General features: G+C 42.6%; 1 pseudogene; it reads right to left on the reverse strand.

Annotated features, from left to right (window-relative positions):
• Positions 1-546: 546 nt before the first annotated feature.
• LOC114081605 (small ribosomal subunit protein uS7m pseudogene) lies at positions 547-6,360 on the reverse strand (annotated as a pseudogene).
• Between the last annotated feature and the right edge of the window lie 13,346 nt (positions 6,361-19,706).

A 19,706-nucleotide genomic window follows, 5' to 3' on the forward strand; every position in this document is an offset into this window, starting at 1 on the left:
CAGCACTTTCCAACATTATCCCCATTTTTACCTCCTCCCTTACTGCTCTACGCTAATCTCCAATAAAATATAAGCAACTCTTGAATTTGCTATTTGTCGGTGTCTTTGTTTCTGGGTATAAACTGAAGTGCATTTGGTCCATCCCAGTTTTCTAGCCATCCCCATGTTTCTCTAAGGTTCCCTGTGAACTGACCCTCTCTTGTCATCCCCATCTTTGTGAAATATCAAAGCCCAGGTGTATGTGGGTGGAGCCTCATGGTCTCACCTTGTCTGGGTGGGAGGGCTGGTTTCAGAATGGTCTCTCTGGCGTCTCATCCATAGGCTTCTGCTTGGCCTCCCCTGGGGGACTCTGAATCCTGGTGTGTCCTGGGGAGGGGGAGGTCCTGGGACTGGATGGGGAACAAGGACCATAGCACAGCCTCCTAGAATCTGGGGTATCCATAATCAATTCCCAAGTAGCAGTTGGGGGAATATTAATTGGTGTCCTGGGAGCCATGGGGAGATATTAATCAATATCCAGGCACCAGCTAGGGGAATATTTATTTGTCAATACTCAGTGTCCTCCAAGAGTTCTTCATCCTCCTGGCTTCTCTTGGAACACCACAGCTGGAGTCTGAAAAGGGGAGGAGAGGTAGCAGGACTCAATGAGAGGACACCTGCTATAGGAGGGAGGGAGAAGGACCAGGAAGTGAGCACCAGGGCCAGGTGGGATAATACCCTTCTATTCACAGGGACACAGAGAACCAGAGGTCACCTGTCTATGCTTATCTTTTATTCCCCAGAAAGTCACACTTCTTGGAAGTGGAGATACATGGATCTCCTCCCTTATATGCATCACTTAGTGCATTGTGCCCCGGAGAACCACACCACAGACTTTGAACATTTGTTGAGTGCATAGTAGCCCTTGATAAAGAAAAAGAGAAAAGGGAGCGGAAAGGGAGAGAAACTTGGAGCCAACAATCCTGCCTACAGGAACATCTGATACTTTTGTTCCCACGGGATGACATAGTTTCTGTGGTCATGCTGATATTTCTCCAGCCTCCCTCTGGTTTTCCCAGGAGCTCAGCATCCTTGAACAGGAGTTGGTGTGAGGATAGTGGAGAGTTAATCTACAAAAGTGCAGAAAGAATTTAGCAGGAGGGGCACCGAGCTGACTGGGTCTCTAGATTCTCTTTTCCCCACGCTGTCTACCCCGCTCTCAGTGTGCAGGTATGTGTGCTCCATACAGCCCGGGAGCACCCCAGGTCCAGGAGACTAGACAGTATGTGGGAGAACAGGCAACAGGAGGACCAACACCAGAGCCCTAGAGAGCCACCTGCCTGAGTGAGAAGGTGCATTGGGAATTCCTTTTAGGGACCCTCCCCCATCAGCCCACCTTTTCCTTCATCAACCTCTTCTCCATCACCTCCACCTCCTTGCCCAATTACTTCCCCTACTTGGACTGTCTCGTTTTTTCCTGGTTCTAGGGCAAGGATGAAGAGCTGTTATCAGGCCCAAGATCATTCTCTCAGGCACATTTTTTTCCTGTCCCTCTTTTTGGTTGCCCCTTTACTATAATCACTCCTATTTGCACTTTTAAATTCTGTATCAGAAATCCCCTACTTTGTTCCCCAGACTCATTAGTGTAAGCACCAGTGGACAGGGACTTTGTCTATTTTTCACTGCTGCATGCCTGGCACCAGGAACAGTGTCTGGACCAGGGCAGGTGCTCAGCAACACTGAAGGAGAGGGTGAACCTCCTCCCCATCTTTCTACAAGTGCTCTAGTTTGGACCTGGAATGTCCTTTAAAAGCTCATACGTTAAAAACTTGGTCCCCAGGGTGGCACTATTTGGAAGTGGTGGAAACTTTAGGGGTTGGTGCCTAAAGTGGGAAGTATTTAGGTCATTGGAGGTGTGCCCTCGAAGGGGACTGTGGGATCCTGGTCCCTTCCTCATTTTCTTTGCTCCTGGCTTACCATGAAGTGGGTGGTTTTGCTCTGCCAAGTGCTCCCGCCATGATGTGATGCTTTGCCACATGCCACACACACACATACACACACACACAAAAAAAACAGGGTCAGCTGATCATGGACTGGAATCTAAATTGACAGCCAAAAGAAACCTTTTCTCTTTATAAGTTATTTCAAGTATTTGTTATAGTAACAGAAAGCTAATGCACTAAGCCTCTGTCATTTTCTTTCTTCTTCTACTGGCTTCCTGAGCCACATGACTGCACACAGAGCCTGATGTGCACTCCTGCTGTGGCCTTCCCACAGCCTCACTGATATTTCCTCTTGTATCTCATGTAAACCTTTCTCAACTCATACCATACTCTGCACATTTCACCATTTAACCTTCTATTCATGATGAAGGTATTATAGGATTATTTTTAGTGATGGAGAAACTAAGAGAGAAATTTTACAAGTGACACAGGAGTGACTTCAAGCTAATTTTTCTTATTATCTGTCCAGGAAATGTTCAAGTACAATATGCAATTAACAGAAATACCAACTAACTTTTATTATCTGTGCTAGATTCTGGACAAAGTGTTTTTACACTCACCCTTCCAGCTAGTCCTCCTAAGAACTCCTCCAGGTCCTGCAGGGCCCCACGTGCAGGGGAGATACTGAGGCCCAGAAAGGTGGGCAGGGCTTGCATGCAGGCAACACTGAGCTGAGGGGGTGAAGTTCGGCACTGATGGCTTAGGAAAGCTGGGTCTGCAACAGAGGAGGGTCTTGGGTAGCTCTGGCCAGTTCCATCAGAGTGGTCTTTGGCTTAAGGTTAGTTGTTGCTTAAAGGGAGGGGGTTGGTAATTTGCCATGTAATAAAGATGCCAATGTTGCAATGGAGACTGCTGCTGGTGTACTGATCTTAATTTTAATTTTTTATTTTGGTATTGGGCATTGAACCTAGGGGCACTTTACCACTGGGCTACATTCCCAGTCTTTTGAGACAGAGACTAAATTGCCCAGGCTGGCTTCCAACTTGCTATCCTCTTGCCTCAGCCTCCCAAGCCACTATTACAGGCATGTGCCTTCATGCTCAGCTGATTATTACATTTTTATTGTGGTTATTGGTGGAAATGGTGGCTGAAACAGCAAGAATCATTTCTCCTATCCAAGAGGAAGGAAGCTATAGGAGAAAGAGCCCTTGTCCAGAAGCTGGAAGATCACATTTCCCCTCCTGCCTTACAACCTTTCTTGCCATGCCAGTTTAGGAGAATCTTTTACCTCTGTAGACCTTAGTTTTCTCATCTGTGAAATGGGATGAAGGGAGATGTACAGCCTACTTCACAGGGTTGTTATGAAGTTTAATTAAGATGGTGACAGAGTTGGGCTGGGGCTGAGGCTCAGTAGTAGAGCACTCGTCTCACATGTGTGACATCCTGGGTTCGATCCTCAGCACCACATAAATAAAATAAAAGGTATCGTGTCTGCCTACAACTAAAAAAAAAAGATAGTGACAAAGTGCATTAGAGACTGAAAATCTCTGAGCAAGCAAGGGGGATTGATGATAATGCTGCACATTGTCTCAGTGAGGCTGCCCTGGCAATACCATGTAGGATAGTTCTTAGGCCACAGTGGGATAGTGACATGGCTGCAATTAACTCTGTGGTTGAGTTTGGGAGGGGTCAGTGTGATACTCCCCACAGGGAATCACACTCAGGAGAAGGAGTCCAAGATCAAGAAGCTTCCTTCTCATTTAAATATTTTATTCCTTAAACAAACCACCTTTGGCCATTCAGATTTTTTTTTTCCCTCCAGACAGATGTAATGAATGTAGTTCTGTATCACATGCTACAACAGTTCAGGGTGAGAATTTTCCTTCTTTTTTTCATTTCTTTTCTTTTCTTGGGTACTTGAGATTGAGCCCAGAGGCCCTTTACCATTGAGATACACCCCCAATCCTTTTAATTTTTTATTTTGAGACAGAGTCTTCTTAAATTGCTGAGGGCCTCATTAAGTTTCTGAGTCTGGCCTTGAATTTTGGATCCTTCTGCCTCAGCCTCCTCAGTAGCTGGGGATTATAAGAGTGCAACACTGTGCCCAGTTATGGTGAGATTTTTCTAATAATTTTTTTTTCTGATACTAAAACTGTTTCTTTTCATATTACCTAAAGGCCCACACCAAGCTGAGGGAAGAAAAGACTGGGTACTAAGTTTCTTGGAGTAAATTCCTGTTGATATGTCATCTCTTTATAAGGAGATGTGGCAGGAACAGCCAGTTCTAGCCCCACAGAAAGAAAGATTAATGGGCAATAAACATGCTGCTCATCACTTTTGTGAGGTCTGCCTGCCCTTAAAAAGGAACTATGCCCTTAACCCTAAGGGATTTTTCAATGTGACAGTGGTTCATGTGGCTTCCTATGGCAGAGGCCCCTGAGCTCCTCCTGGAACTTCTACTCTCCTGCCACCCACGGTAGTGGGCCAGGGAGCAGTTGGCCTCCGCCATCTTGTGCATGCCGCGTTTCCTCTTGATTCCAGGTCCCTGGTTGCCGAAAGCCTCTAGGAGTTTGTGTGACAATTTCCTCTGGCCTCCGCATCTTCTGGTGGTTATTTTCTCAGTCCTCAGTTATCATCCACTACATAGCAGGGAGTAGCAATGTAAGTCATCTAGGGACACAGGGACAGGTGGAAATGTGGCCTTTGAGGATGGGTACCAACCCCATCACAGGCTCAGAGCTTTTCAGAGGAAGATTATGGAGGGGTTGAATTTGATGGTTGCCTGTTCCTCTGCACAGCAGCATGGTGCTTCTCTAGAAGCTTCCTTCTTATAGCTTCTAGGGTCTGTGTCATGTACTTCATTTTCTGTTTTCATCCTCACATTGGTGAACTTACTAGTTACTGGGTCTGCAAACAGTACTGATCACTGAGCCTGCAAATACGGAGCTTGTTTCCTCACTGGGACAGCTTTGGTGAGTTGAGTCTTCTTGAGCTCCTGGTCATACTTCTCAGTGAGCTCAGCCACAGGGTTGTAGTTGTGTTTTTTGTCAATTATGGGATCCAGGAACTCAGGACCATGGCAGCTCCATCTCACCTGGGTTAACACTAAGAGCTTCCAGACAGCACACTGCAAATTCAGGGCCACGCCCAGCTCCCCTCCTTATTACCTTCCTTGTAGGTGACAGGGTAAGTATGGATTTATGATCCATAGGGTCATAAATCTGCATTTCACCCCACTGATCTGGGCATAAGATGTGTCATTCGGAGGCCCAAAAGAAAGAGCCCAAAGGAAGCACTCACCCTCCTATCATCTGTCACAGTCTGGCGCAACCCCTTGTGGCATGGCTTGCCTGTCAGATGTGACACTCTGGGTGGTAATAATAATAGCTCCCATCATCCTACATTTACCATGAACTAGATGTGTTGCAAGATTATTTCAATCTTAACAACATTAGCCTGCAATCCCAGCAATTTGGAAGACAGTAGAAGGATTACAAATTCAAGGTCAGCCTTAGCAATTTAGCAAGGCCCTAAACAATTTAGCAAGACCCTGTCTTAAAATAAAAAATAAATAAAATAAAATAGAAAGGATTGGGGATGTAATTCAGTGGCAAAGTGCCCTGGATTTAATTCCCAGTGCAAAAAAATAAAAAAATAATTCTTTTTTTTTTTCCTAAACTTTAGGATGTACTTACTCTCATTTCCATTTTACAGGTAGGATAACTGAGGCTTAGGTAACTTACCCAAAGTCACACAGTCAGTAAGGGGTTGAGGTAGGCTAAGGCACTATTTGAACACTGCAGGAATGGGTGGGAAAACTGCACAGAGCAGGTGAAAATAAGATTCTATAGCTCCCACAGCTTAATTGCCACTTGGAGTCCTTCCTTCAACAAATCCATTTCCTGTTTTGGTTACTGGGGATTGAACCCAGAGGAGCTACATCCCTGATCCTTTAAATTTTTTTTTTTTTTTTTGAGACAAGGTCTTGCTAAGTTGCTGAGGTTGGCCTTGGACTTATGATCTTCCTGCCTCAGCCTCCTGAGTTGCTGGGATTATAGACATGCACCACCATGCTGGCTCACATTTCATCCCCCTTTTTTATTCTGGTACTAGGGATTGAACTTGGGGGCACTTAATCACTGAGTCACATCTCTAGCCCTTTTTATTTTTATTTAGAGACAGGGTTTCACTAAGTTGCTTAAGGCCTCACTAAGCTGCTGAGGCTGGCTTTGAATTCATGAGCCTCCTGCCTCAGCCTCCCAAGCCACTGGGATTACAGGCATGTGCCACTGTGCTCAGCCTTCACTCATCTTTCATGTCACTCAAAGGCCACCTGCTTTTGTCTCTCTCCCTAGACCGGGCACTTACCTCTGTTTCTCTTATTAGTCAACCTGGAGGGTGTTTTCAGTGTGCTTCCCTCTCCTTTGTAGGTCAACATTCTCCCTTTGCTCTCAAGGGACTTGTGCAAAGACCCCTGAGATACCTTTGCTAACCCACATTCCTACAAGTCCTCAGGAGTATCTATTGTGTAACAGGGTGTTGCCCTAGACATGCAGTCCAGGATGTTGGGAGGAGAATAGGACCATCAGGTCCCATGTAAAGAGCATAAATCAGTGTTTTTTAACATATTCACAGACTTGTGCAACCATCATCATAATCAATTTTAGAACATTTTCATCAACCCAAAGGAAGCCTCATGTAACAGCATTCACTCCCCATTTCCCCCTCTTCTTCCTCCCCCTTCCTCTTCAGCTCCACCTACCCCAAACCCTAGGTAACTACTAATCTGCTTTCTGTCTCTATGAACTTGTCTATTTGGGACTTTTCATGTAAATGGCCTAATGTATGTGTGGTCTTTCATGATTGCTTCTTTCACTTAGCACAGTTTTCCAGGTTCACCTATGTTGCAGCATATAGCAATACTTCATCTCTTTTTTTATTGTCAAATGCCTTTTTAAGGGGGCTGGGTGTAACTTAGTAATAGAGTGCTTGGCTAGCATGAGGCCCTAGGTTAAACCCCCAGCACCACAATAATTAATTAATTAATTAAAACAAACATTTTTCCTTTTTATTCCATTATATAGATAGATCACGTCTTATTTTCCAATCATCAACTGATGGCTATTTTAGGCTGTTTCTATTTGTGGGCTATTGTGAATAATGTTTTTATGAATATCTGTGTACAAGTTCTTGGGTAGACGTGTATTGTTGTTTTTCTGAGATATTTACATAGGAGTGGAATTGCTGAGTCATATGGCAACTCCATGTTCACTGCCCCCATGCCCACCCCCCCAACCCTTTTTCAATCCTGGGGATTGAACCCAGGAGTGAATTACCACTCAGCCAGCTGTGTATGTGGGTTGCAATTTTTCTACTTTCTTGTTAACACTTGTTATTATCTTTTTATAATAGCCTAATGCGTGCAAAATTGTATCCCCTCGGGGAATGAAACTCTTTAAAGGTGCTCATCTTTCATAATATTAGAATTTTGCAACCTATTTGCTTTTTTTTTTTTTTTTTTTTTTTTTTTTTTTTTTTTTTTGGTACTAGGGATTGAACCCAGGGGTGTTTAACCACTGATCCCCATCTCCATCCACCTCCGCCCCTTTGTTGCTCAGAGCCTCACTAAATTGCTGAGGCTGGCCTTGAATGTATAATCCTCCTGCCTCAGCCTCCTGAGCTGCTGGGATTATAGGCATGCACCACTGTGCCTAATTTGTAATCTATTTTCTCCTGCTAATATAAAATAGCTTTAAAATATGTGTTGGCATGGATGTATAACCAATGTGATCCTGCAATCTGTACACGTGGAAAAATGAGAATTCATACCCTATTTGAATCAAATGTATGATATGTCAAGATCATTGTATTGTCTTGAACAACTAATAAATAAATAAATAAATAAAATATGTGTTGGTTTACATTACATAATCCATTTTCCTTGCATTATGATATGTTGATGTGATCTATAGCATTATTAAATTTTGTGCATTCCTTTTTGTAATTATTATTATTATTATTATTATTATTATGGTACCAGAGATTGAACCCAAAATCACTTAACCACTGAGCCATTTTTCAACCCTTTTTATTTTTATTTTGAGAGAGGGTCTCACTAAGCTGTTTAAGGCCTTGCTAAGTTGCTAAGGCTGGCTTTGAACTTCCAATCCTTCTACCTCAATCTCCCAAATTGCTGGTATTACAGGTGTGAACATTCAGCATATAATTCCTTTTATGATTATTAAGTTAGTTGTATTAGTCACGTTTACCTCACTTTGACCAAAATACCTGACAGGAACAATTTAGGGGAGGAAAAGTTTGGCTGGCTCCATTGCTCTGAGCCCGAGGTGAGGCCAGATCATGCAGAAACGCTTGATGGAGGAATGCTGCTCCCTGCTCATGGCAACCAGGAATAGGAAAGAAGGAGGAACCGGGGGACAAGATTTAATCCCCAAAGTGCACCCCCAGGGACCCACCTCCTCCCACCATGCTCTACCTGCCTACAGTTACCACTCAGTCCATTCAAACTAGGATGGAATAATTAGGTTACAGCTGTCATGATCTAATAATTTCTCCTCTGAATATTAAGACAGGAATTTTGGGGAGACACATCATATCCAAACCATAAAAGCAGTCTAGATATTTAATTTTGAGGGGAATGAGGAATTGAATTGATGTGGTTAGCTCTCCTCTTTAGGGATTTTTTGGTGCTTATACTGATACTGCCTTCTCTTGCGTTCTTGCTTCCTACATTGCCTCTTGCCAGATTTTTTATTTTTATTTCTGCACCAGGGATTGAACGCAGGGGCACTAAACCATTGAGCCACATCCCCACTCTTTTTTATATTTTATTTTGAGACAGGGCCTCACTAAACTGCTCAGGGCCTCACTAAATTGCTGAGGCTGCCTCAGCCTCTCCAGCTGCTGGGATTGCAGGCCTGCGCCACCACACCCAGCGCCAGATGGGCTTATTGCTGCTAAAGTTTATGCATATAGTGGGGCTGCTTGGCTTTCTCACCATTCCCTGTGAGTTTCCTTTCAGCTTACATAGATGAAAATAAGCACCTACCTCTGCCTTCTGAATGGACACATAATTAATAGAACAATCAAAATGAACAGTTCCCTTTTTATTCAAATCAATGAAAAAAAAACAACTATTATTTCCTGTTACAGCCATCTTTTGTGCCCTTTATATAAACTTGAATTTTTTGAGAATCATAATGATCTCAGGGCCTTCCATAGTCTCAATTTACTTCAACCAACCATAATTGTCATTTCTCTCCCTCAGCACCTTCTTATGCTCGGTCATCTCCTAAACAATGGGAGCTCCTTTAAGTTGGCTCCTTTTTAACACTTTCCTTGACTCACTCTTTCTTTATTTATTTCTTAATCCTTCCTTCCTTCCTTTTTCAGTGTTAGGATGGAACCCAGGGATGCTCTACCATTGAGCTACACACCCAGAGTCTCTTTATTTTGAGACAGTCTTGCTAAATTGCCAAGGTTGGCCTTGAACTTTCCATCTGAGCAGCTGGGACTAAAGGCATGTGGTACCATCCTTGGCATTCTTGAAGATGTCACTGCTTTCTGGAAATGTCAGATCCTAGTTCTTCCCTTCCCTGATACACTGTCTCAGCTACTGTCTAGGCCCTGCATTCTAAGGGGCTCTCATTCCTTTAGGTGGAGAATAGTATCTGAAAACAAAGGCTGGGTGCTGGGGGTCCACATGAGAGTTGGTGGTAAAAACACTTTCTCTTTGGGGCTGGGGACATAGCTCAGTGGTAGAGCATGCAAGTAGTATGTGTGAGACCCTGGGCATGATACCTACACCTAAGTTAGGCAATTGACATTGTTGGCTAATTTAAAAGATATTATCACATCCTACTTTTATTAGAGCATAAGTGTCACCATGAAGTGCTTAGTGATTTCCCATCTGTTATTCTTACCTAGCTAGGGCCCATGTAAGTTACAGTCATTTAAGATGTGTCCTGCTGCATCCCCCCAAAAATGATATATTGAAATCTTTATCCCCAATACCTCAGAATGTAACTTTTATTTGGAAATAGGATATTCAAAAAAGTACTTAAATTAAAATATAGTCATTAGGGTGAGTCCTAACCCAATATGACTGATGTAATCTGGACACCAGGAATACACAGAGAGGGAAGCTGATATAAAGACACAGGGTGACACTATCTACAAGTCAGAAGGCCTGAAGCCATGAGAAGCCAAGACAGAAGTCTGGAACATATTATCTCATGGTCCTCAGAAGGAACCAACCCTATTGATCCCTTGAATTCAAATTGCAGACTCCAGAACTACAAGACAATACATTTCTGTTGCTTAAACCACTTAGGTGATGGTACTATGTTACAGCATCCTTAGCAAACTGATACACATTCTTCAGTGAACATCATCTTGGACTGACATATCTCTAGGGATCACCTAAGTAGTTTCTAGTCATCTGCAACTAAGAGCAAATGGCTTTAAGAATTTTCTTTCTTTGTTTTTGTGGCACTGGGGATTGAATCCAGGGGTGTTCTACCACGGAGCTATACCACCAGTTCTTTTTTTGAGACAGGGTCTTGCTAAATTGCCCAAACTGGCCTGGAATTTGCAATCCTCCTGCCTCAGACTACAGGCATGCACCACCTTGTCCAGCTGCTTTAAGATATTTTCTTGAGAGCAGGTCATATTATTCATTCATTTATATAGTGTACTTCTTATCTCTAGGCTCTGTGGCCAGAGGGAATGAGATGCATTGGACTACTGAGGCCCCATGTTTATATAAAGAATATTGAGGGAGAAAGCTTTGGGTATAGGAGGGGGTGGGGGACAGTGGTAAGAAACATGTGAGACCTCCAAGGGACAGAATCTGGAACATTTAAATAACTGAAGGGAGCCTAATAGCAGCCCAAGGGGAGGGACTGGCCAGATCCTGCAGGGCCCATGGGCCCTCTCAGGGATTTGGACATTGAGCCTTATCTGAAGAACCACGAGAATTCCAAGTTTCAAGCAGGAAAGTAATAGGATCATGTTTGCCTTGTAAAATGGTTTTCTGAGCCAGATGTGGTGGTGCGCACCTGTAATCCCTGTGGCTCTCAGGGTCTGAGGCAGAAGGATTGCAAGTTCGAGGCCAGCAGGGCAATTTAGCCAGACCATGGTTCAAAATTAAAAATAAAAAGGGCTGGGGATGTAGCTCAGTGGCAAAGCATCCCTGGGTTCAATCCCTAGTACTATAGAAAAGAAAAACAGAAAGAAAGAAAAGAGGGAAGGGAAGGGGAGAGGAGGGGAAGGGAGGGGAAGGGAGAAGATTCTCCTGGTGGTGAAGGGATTGGAGGGGGCAGAGTAAGTGTGGGTGAGCTAAGAAATAGATTCGGGTGATCTCGGAGCTTCAGTAGATGGGTAATGGGTGGTTTAGTGCACTGATAGTGAGTGGAGGCCTTCAGCTCATCAGGACTGTCTGCAGTCAGGCAAGTCACCAGGAGAGGAAATGACTCCTCAGATGTTTCTGCAGGGCCTGGCAGAGATATATGCAAGAGGGAGATGCTTTTGTTTAATTGTTAAGGAGGTGCTTTTGTTTGATTGTTAAATTTGTTTCCTGTTTATGCCCTTTGTTCTCACGTGGGGATCCTCCTGGCCCTCCTGCCTGGGTGGTTAGTGCAATCTCCTAATTGACCTCATACCCACAGGCTCTGTGACCTCAAGCCCATCCTTTAAGTCAGCTGTCACACCACTCCCCTGCTCAGGTATTGACTGTTGGCAGAGTCTGGAGCTTGCCATTCTAAGCAGCTGGCTCCCTTTACTTCTCATCCTCAGTCTAGGCAGACATTACTGCTGGGACTCAGGGAATGTTTGCAGAACCAATGAATGAATGCATCAATGTTCCAAGGTCCCTGCCCACACTTGAACTTGGGCCTTGAACCCTGGGCCATTCTGTATCTTGCACCTATTATCACCCACCTTCACTTTCTCTAATATTAAATGGTCCATTCATTCACCAGATTCCAGTTCTGGATTTTCCCAAACCTGGGGAATCCTAGGAGGGTATGCTCTAAAGCAAAATAGAAGAAGGAAAAAAGTGAAAGTGTGTTTGGTTCAGGGGAAAGACTAAAGATACAACCCATTTTTTATGTTCAATAAAAATGTAACTAAATAGCTTTGTTTAAAAAATTAATCACTAATTAGATGAGAACTAAAGGTTCATGTTTTAAACTACCAGAAAGGCTGAAATAATCATATACAAAGTAATCCTTCCAGTACGAATTAGTGGGGAAAATGTTACCCAGAAAAATAAAATAGTATATACTCTAAGTTGATCTCTTTTTAAAAGTATATTCTTGCCAGGTGCTACAGGGCAAGCCTGTAATCCTAGGTATTTAGGAGGATCACAAGTTCCAGGTCAGTCTGGGCAACTTAGCAAGACTCTGTCTTAAAGTAAAAAGGTTTTAGAAAGGGTTAGGGATGTAGCTCAGTGGTAAAGCTCTGCTGGGTCCCTAGTACAGGAGGGAGAGGCAGGAAGGTCAAGATGCTATTCAGTGGTTACTCTTTGGTGGTAAAACTTTTCATCTTTTTCACTTTGTACTTTTTCAAGGACCATATCCAGTGCTAGGTTTCAATGGAAACAAAACAACCAAACAAGTCCATCCATCTGCAGATAATTCATTGTTCAAGTGTTTCCCCAGCCCTAACAACCCCTGCATGCTCCTGGTGTCTTTCTCATGACATTAAATAATTATAGTTAGGGCTGGGGATATGGCTCAGTGGCTAAGTGTGCCTGGGTTCAATCCCTCGTACCAAAATAGTAATAATAATAATAATAATAATAATAGTTATTATTATTATTATTATTACAACTACTGTGCCTAATGGGCCAGGCACTAAGCACTCTAAGCCTTAGTTTTCTTATCTGTAAAATGGGCCTAGTCAGAGTTCCCATGTGATAGAGTTATGGAGATGACTCCACCAAATATTTGCATGTTAAACGCTTAGTTTATTGTCTGTCATCATAAGAACTCAATAAACTTTTGCTGCTGTTACTATTTAATGGCAAGCAACCTTCCTAGGCAGGAATGCTCAACTTTATAAATGATGGAAAACAGGGCTCAGAAATGTTGAGTAACTTGCCTAGTCACACAGCTAGCAAGTGTTTCCTGGGAGATTAGATGGAAGCTAATCGCTATAAATTAAAATTGCAGGGAATCTGTACACTGTGAATGAGAGGTACCATCTGGGGAAGGAATTGCTAAGGGTGCCAAGGAAATTGGGAAGCAAATAAATCCAATCAAAGGATAATCCCAGGAAGCATGCATGAACAGATTATAAGAAAATAAAAATCTAATCTATGGCACTGGGCCTGTTCTGAAGAAAGAATGTGGGTACAGAAGAGGCTGGTTTTTATGGAATCTAAGAAAGGAGAGCCCACAGGACAAGAACTGTGAGCCGCTTAGTCATTGCTCCTGAAGGAGAGATAGGCACATTTGAGTATAGTATTCTATTGGAACCTACTTTTAATCAGCAGCCCACATTGGCTACAAGGTCAAGTGCTGAACTCACGGTAATGCTCTGCATATCAAAAGATGGGTACAGGGAGGGACTTCTTATGTTACTTTGAGGGAACACTATATGTGTCCCCTATTTCATGATTATGCTAGAATCCCTGCCTGGATGAAGCCTGAACAACAGCAGGGGCACACAGTGTCAGATCACATTGTTCTCTTTGCCTGATTCTAACTGACCCCAGTGCCAACAACTGTCACAGAGACATAGAAGCAACAAATGAATTCTATGAAACTTGTATTTATGTTAGAATATGGTTGAGATGTTGTCGTGTTACTACACCACTTCTAATCCAAAGGTATTAGATGAAAACTGCTTTCTAATCTCAGAAGAAGGAATAGCTGTGCTTCCTCTGTGACTGGTCTCTTTTTGCCTTGTGTATGTTGGGAGCCATGTGATGGTTGCATTTCCCTCTTTGAATTGGCTGCTAGAGAGTTCAGTGACAAATTTGTGATCCCCTCCCAGCATGATGTTCATACTTTCACTGATTTTTATCTGATTTTTCTAACTTTTCATTTGCCTTAGTTCCCCCCCCACCACCCTTGCATTGTGTTTAGGCTATTTTATATTGTTTAAAACAAGGCTGGTATAAATAAATACAATGTTCTATTGCAAGTGAGTTTTACTAGCCTTAAATGAAATGTTCCCAAAATGTCTACTTCTTCTGACTTTAACTTCTTGGTCACCAGACAACATCTGGATCAGCAGTCAGCCTTTCCTTCCAGGTATCTTGTCACCAGGAGGTAGACAACCTGGTGAGCCAATAAGAGTATTCTACCTTAGGAACCAACTGGTTCTAAAACTGGGGATCCAGCAATAATCTTGAGTCTGTTTCTTTTCTGGATTGTTCAGAAGGGAGCTGTTTTGGGCTGGGGGTGTAGCTCAGTATTCCAGTGCTTGCCTAGCATACCTGAGGCCCTGGATTCCAGCTCCAGCACCCCCTGCCCCTCAAAGGGAACTGTCTGAGCAATATACCCTACAGCTAACTCCCTTGTCCCCTTTTATACGAAGCAAATGCTTTCCAGGGGAGAGGAAAGGAAAGGAACTAAACACCAACTCAGCAGGACTCAGAATATGAGCAGTTTATTGGGTGGATCCACTTAAAGCTGTTGACCCGCAGCAGGTCAAAGAAACGCTCAGAGACTCAGTTTCTTCATTTGTAAAATAAAATAATAACACCTCCCTCTTTGTGGGGATTAAGTAAGATGACTCAAGCAAATCATTTAGCACAGCTACTACAATTATTGCCATTCCTGGCATTGTCAAGGCCAAAGTCATTAATTATCCTTGCCAGGCTCCAGTGAGGAAGGGAAAGGGGAGCCCACCCTCCCGCCGCCCCGCGGTCCTCCACTAGGGGGAAGACTGGGCGACCTTGGCACGCGGGAGACCGCAGCGCGGCGCGTGGGCATCACCACGGACATTGGCGCTGCGGCTGGAGGGATGAGAGCCCCAGAGTTCTAAACAGCAGCCATGGGCCACCTCCTTCACCTGGTCCCTCCTTTCCAGGTCCAGTTCAGCTTCAGGTCTCCTGTGGTCATGGCTTTCTATGACTGTGGCTCACAATGATGCCTAAATCCACCCCCTACTGTCTTTCTAATGAAAACCCCAATTTCTTCCGGTGTTCTGAGATTTGAGTGCCAGATCTTTTCCAGCAGTGACATCTTCCACCTGAACAAACAAAAGAGAGACTGCAAACGGAAAACCCCTGGAAGGTGAGGTAGGAGAGAAGACAGAGGATAGGTAGAAAGGAGACATATGGGACAAATCAAGAGAGGCCATGATTTTAACTCCGGATTTAAATGTCAGTTCCACCTCCTATACTCACAAACAGCTCTATTAAATCAATCATCAGATCTTATTTAGCGATCTCATAAATAACTCTTTCCTGACCTGACTTAAAGAAAAACAAGCCAAAAAATGCTTTGGTCAACAGGATTTATCTGAAATCTCTATTTTTAGGATCTGATTACTCTATGCATACACCAGCCAGACTTCAAAAAAAAACCCACAATAACTCTCAATGTTAAACAAATATAGTTCTGTTTAAAAAGCAGGGGATGAAATCCAGATAGAGAAGTTAACAGATTTTCAACAACAAAACAAACAAAAACCCTAATAGGTAATGATTAACATGTCAAGTGACTAACAGAAAGGAAGATCAAAAATACCAACTTAGATCATGTCTATAAAACTATAGATTTTAGCTAGGATGCAGTGGCATCAGGCCTGTGACTCAAGAGGCTGAGGGTCCCAAGTTTGAGGTCAATCTGTGCAACTTAGCAAGAACCTATCTCAAAAAATAAAACGGGTTGGGGATGTAGCTCAGTGGTAGAACACCCCTGGGTTCAGTCTCCAGTACTACAAAACAAAAAAAAATATATAGGTTTTACACATCTATGCCAAGATCAAGCCATCGAGTTTCTCTCTAATGCCCACTCACATTCCATTCTGTTAGTGTGTGCTTCTTCCTTTCTTTTAATAAAGTTGACTTGTGTATCACTATGATCTGTCCTTAAATTCCTTTCTGCAGGAGATGTCAACAACAACATGAGATGAGGTCCACTTCCCCTTAAGGGCTTCCTCAGGACCTCCCTCCCAGTGAAAGGGCCATTCAGCTTTCTCCTTCAGGCAGAAGAGAAACAAATAACTTATCTTCCACCTGTGCAGAGTCAGGACCTCATCTGATTTCTCTGTTAAGATAATAACACCTGCCTGGAGAGATGCACCCAGCTGGCTGGCCCCTCCTGCAGGCACAGGCATCTGGGCTCCTTTGCTCACTCAGCGGGGGATGGGGAGGCTCCACCAGAGCCCTGTAGGGGACTGGAGATCTGGAGGGCTGGGACAGGCCAACCACAGTGACAACACTGAGCACTGTGAAGATTATCAGTAGGATAAGCACAAAACAGCATCTATTGCTTCCTTTTCTCCCCCATTCAGACCTCCTGAGGTCTCACTGCCTCCAAACTTCCTCTCCAAATGAGCTTTCTCCTCCCAAACCCAAGAAGCAGCTACAGCAACCGCTGCTGATTCTGAGCTTTTTTCTTTTTCATCTCTAGATAAGGCTTTTGAGAGCCTGGGAACCATCCAAGGAGCTGCACAACTGGGATTCACTGTATGAGTGGCTCCTTCTTGTCTTGTCAGCATTTCTCCTGCTTTTCCTCATTCTCTTTACCACTCCTTTGCTACTTCTCTTTCCTTGGCTTCTTCCTCCTCTCATTCTTCTTACTCTCCTTTCCTTTCTGTCTACTCTCAGCACTTGGGGTGTTGTAGCTGATCTGGCCCAGGGTCCTGGGGCCTTTATTATGTATTTATTTTTTGGTACTAGGGATTGAACCCAGGGGGGTTCTATCACAGATCTACATTTCCACCTTTTATTTTGAGATATGGTCTCTCTAAACTGCCCAGGCTGGTCTCCAATTTGCAATCTTCCTGCTTTGACCTCCCAAGTTGCTGGGATTATAAGCAATCGCCAAAAAGTCCAGCCCTGAGAACTTTACTTTTTTTCTCTGACACCTTCTTAGAGGGCTGTGACCCTGTAGGTGAGATGCTCTTAGGCAGGGTAAGAGGTGGCTGTTGAGGTGACTTTTCAGGGAACCCCTGCTGAAGGATCTCATGTTTATTTCTCCATATGGGTCCACAGTTTTAAAATTGGGGCCAATTTTAACTTCAAATATAAAATACTTTCTCCCCTCCTCCTAGTCTTTATTCATTTGTATTATTTTGGATTTCTTAGATTACTTTATTATTTCCACCTACTAGTTTCAATATTTCACTGTGTCCATTTTGTTCTTGTACTTTTAAGGGCAGTAAGTTTTATATTGTATTTGATATGCTTTTCCCTTATTTTAACTTTCTTTTTAACTGTTTAGTAGCCAAGTTCATTAAAATATGTTGTAATAAAAATTAAAAAGAAAAAAGACATGTTGTGGTAAAATATATATATATATATATATATATATATATATATATATATATATATATATATTGTAAAGGTCGGGCGAACGTCGGAGGAAAAGACCACCAAGAGACTGTCTCATGCAACAGCAAAGGGTTTATTGGGGGTCCAGCATGCTGGGGCTCAGAGCTCACTTCGGAGGAGCAAAGAGCAAAGAGCCCCGGGAACAACTTGAGCAGAGCTTATATACATTCTTTGGAGGGGGCAGGGACTTTACATACATCATAGCATCCTTTAGCAAATCATTACATACCGTGGGAAAATCAAATAACAACTCTAAAACATGATTAGCACATTCACTGGCGGGAACAGGTCGGGTGGGGGTGATTGGTCAGTACTAAGATGGGTATATATTTAAACTGATTGGTTTAAGCCCTGAGGTGTATACGTGCTGGACTGCACAGTTTCTTTCTGGGAGGGTGGGTTGTTTTTACAGAACAACCAGATAGGGGAGATTTCAACATACATTTACTGGTCTCTCCAGGAGTTGTTTTAACTGCCACATGAATTTCAGGTTCCAAATGCAACTTAACAGAACTTAAAAACTTTACAGGTCTTGAAACAAACCTTATCCTTTACATTTCAATTTCTTTATCCTTTCAATATATATATGCAGTATAATATAAAATTTACCTTTCTTTTCCTCTTCTTTTTTTGTCCCCCCAGTACTGGGTTTTGATGGCATCACACATTCTAGAAGTGCTCTCCCATGGAGCTACACCCTCAACCCTTTCTACATTTTATTTTGGGACAAGATCTCACTAAATTGTCCAGGCTGGCCTTGAACTTGCAATTCTCCTGCCTTAGCCTCCCAAGTACTGGGTTTACAGGCATGCATCACTACACCTGACAAAATTTGCCATTTTAACCATCTTGCATGTATAATTATGTGGCATTAATAACATTTTACAAGTTGTGAAACCATCATCACTATTTCCAAAATTGTCTACTACTCAAAACAGAAACTCTGTACCCATTAAATGATGACACTCCACTTCCCCTACCCCCAGTCCCTCATGCCATTAATCTACTTTCTGCCTCTGGATTCCCTACTTTGAATATTTACATAGAGATTCATTATACAATTTTCTTTATTTTAAGTGAAATCCTGCAAAAGCTTTCTTTTGGTGTCTGGCTTATTTCATTTAGCATAACTTTAACAAGGTTCATCTGTGTCATAACATATCAGAACATTATTTCATTTAATGGCAGAATGATAGCTTGTTGTACTAACCATAAACATTTTTGTTTAGTGTACTTTTAATTAATTTAACTTCCAAATTTTATTTTTTGAATCATTTTCTATTTTATTGACTTATTAGATCACTGAAAGAACTGGCATAATGATATCAGCTGGTCACAGTAGCTTTATATAGCATCTTCCTACCTAAGGGTTTTTGGGTGTTCTTACCCCCAGATGGCGCTGTAGCATCCTTTAAAGAGCCAGCCCTCATTCCCTCCACCTTTAACTCCCTGAATCAAAGCACCGGAACTGAATCATTTAGAAAGTCTAAAGTTTTACGCATTCTCCACTCTCCATATTCTCTCCCACTAAGGGCAACAGAAATTTTATCTTTATTATTAGCACCTGTGACCTTCTGGTACACTATAAATTTTATTGTGGAAAATTTCAAACATATGAAAATAAAGAAAGTAGTCTGATGAACTTATACCTACCATGCAGCTTCAACAATTAACATTTGCCAATTTTGGAACAATGTTATTTTCTCACTTTATGTTCTATCTCATCCCTCTTAAAGAGTTATAGATGGAAAATCCAGGCTCAATAATAGCCTAGTAATACATTAGGAAAGTTGTGGAAACAGATTGTATTTTGGTAGGAAGAGGAGGGAGGTTTTTGGATTATTTCAAGAAAATATCCTTAAGTCCTGTCTCCTGACATTGCTGAGCATGTCGAATGTACTGCATGCACACACGTGCACACACACACACACATTCCTTATGGAAGACAAAACTAGAACATAACTTGACTTTTGAATACACTTATGTCTGTCTTTGTCTTGTCTATTTTTTCTTTCTTTCTTTTTTGCAGTACTGAGGACTGAACTCAGGTGCACTCTACTACTGAGTTACAACACTAGTCCTTTTTATTTTTTATTTTGAGATGAGATCTCACTAAATTGGTGATTCTGGCCCTGAACTTGAGATCCTCTTGCCTCAGCCTCCCATGTAGCTGGGATTACAAGTGTTCACCACTGTGCTTGGCTTGTGTTGTCTATTTCCACTCTAATTCCACCCGTTACCTTTCATAG

Source organism: Marmota flaviventris, chromosome 6, assembly GCF_047511675.1.
Source record: "Marmota flaviventris isolate mMarFla1 chromosome 6, mMarFla1.hap1, whole genome shotgun sequence".
Classification (NCBI taxonomy): Eukaryota; Metazoa; Chordata; class Mammalia; order Rodentia; family Sciuridae; genus Marmota; species Marmota flaviventris.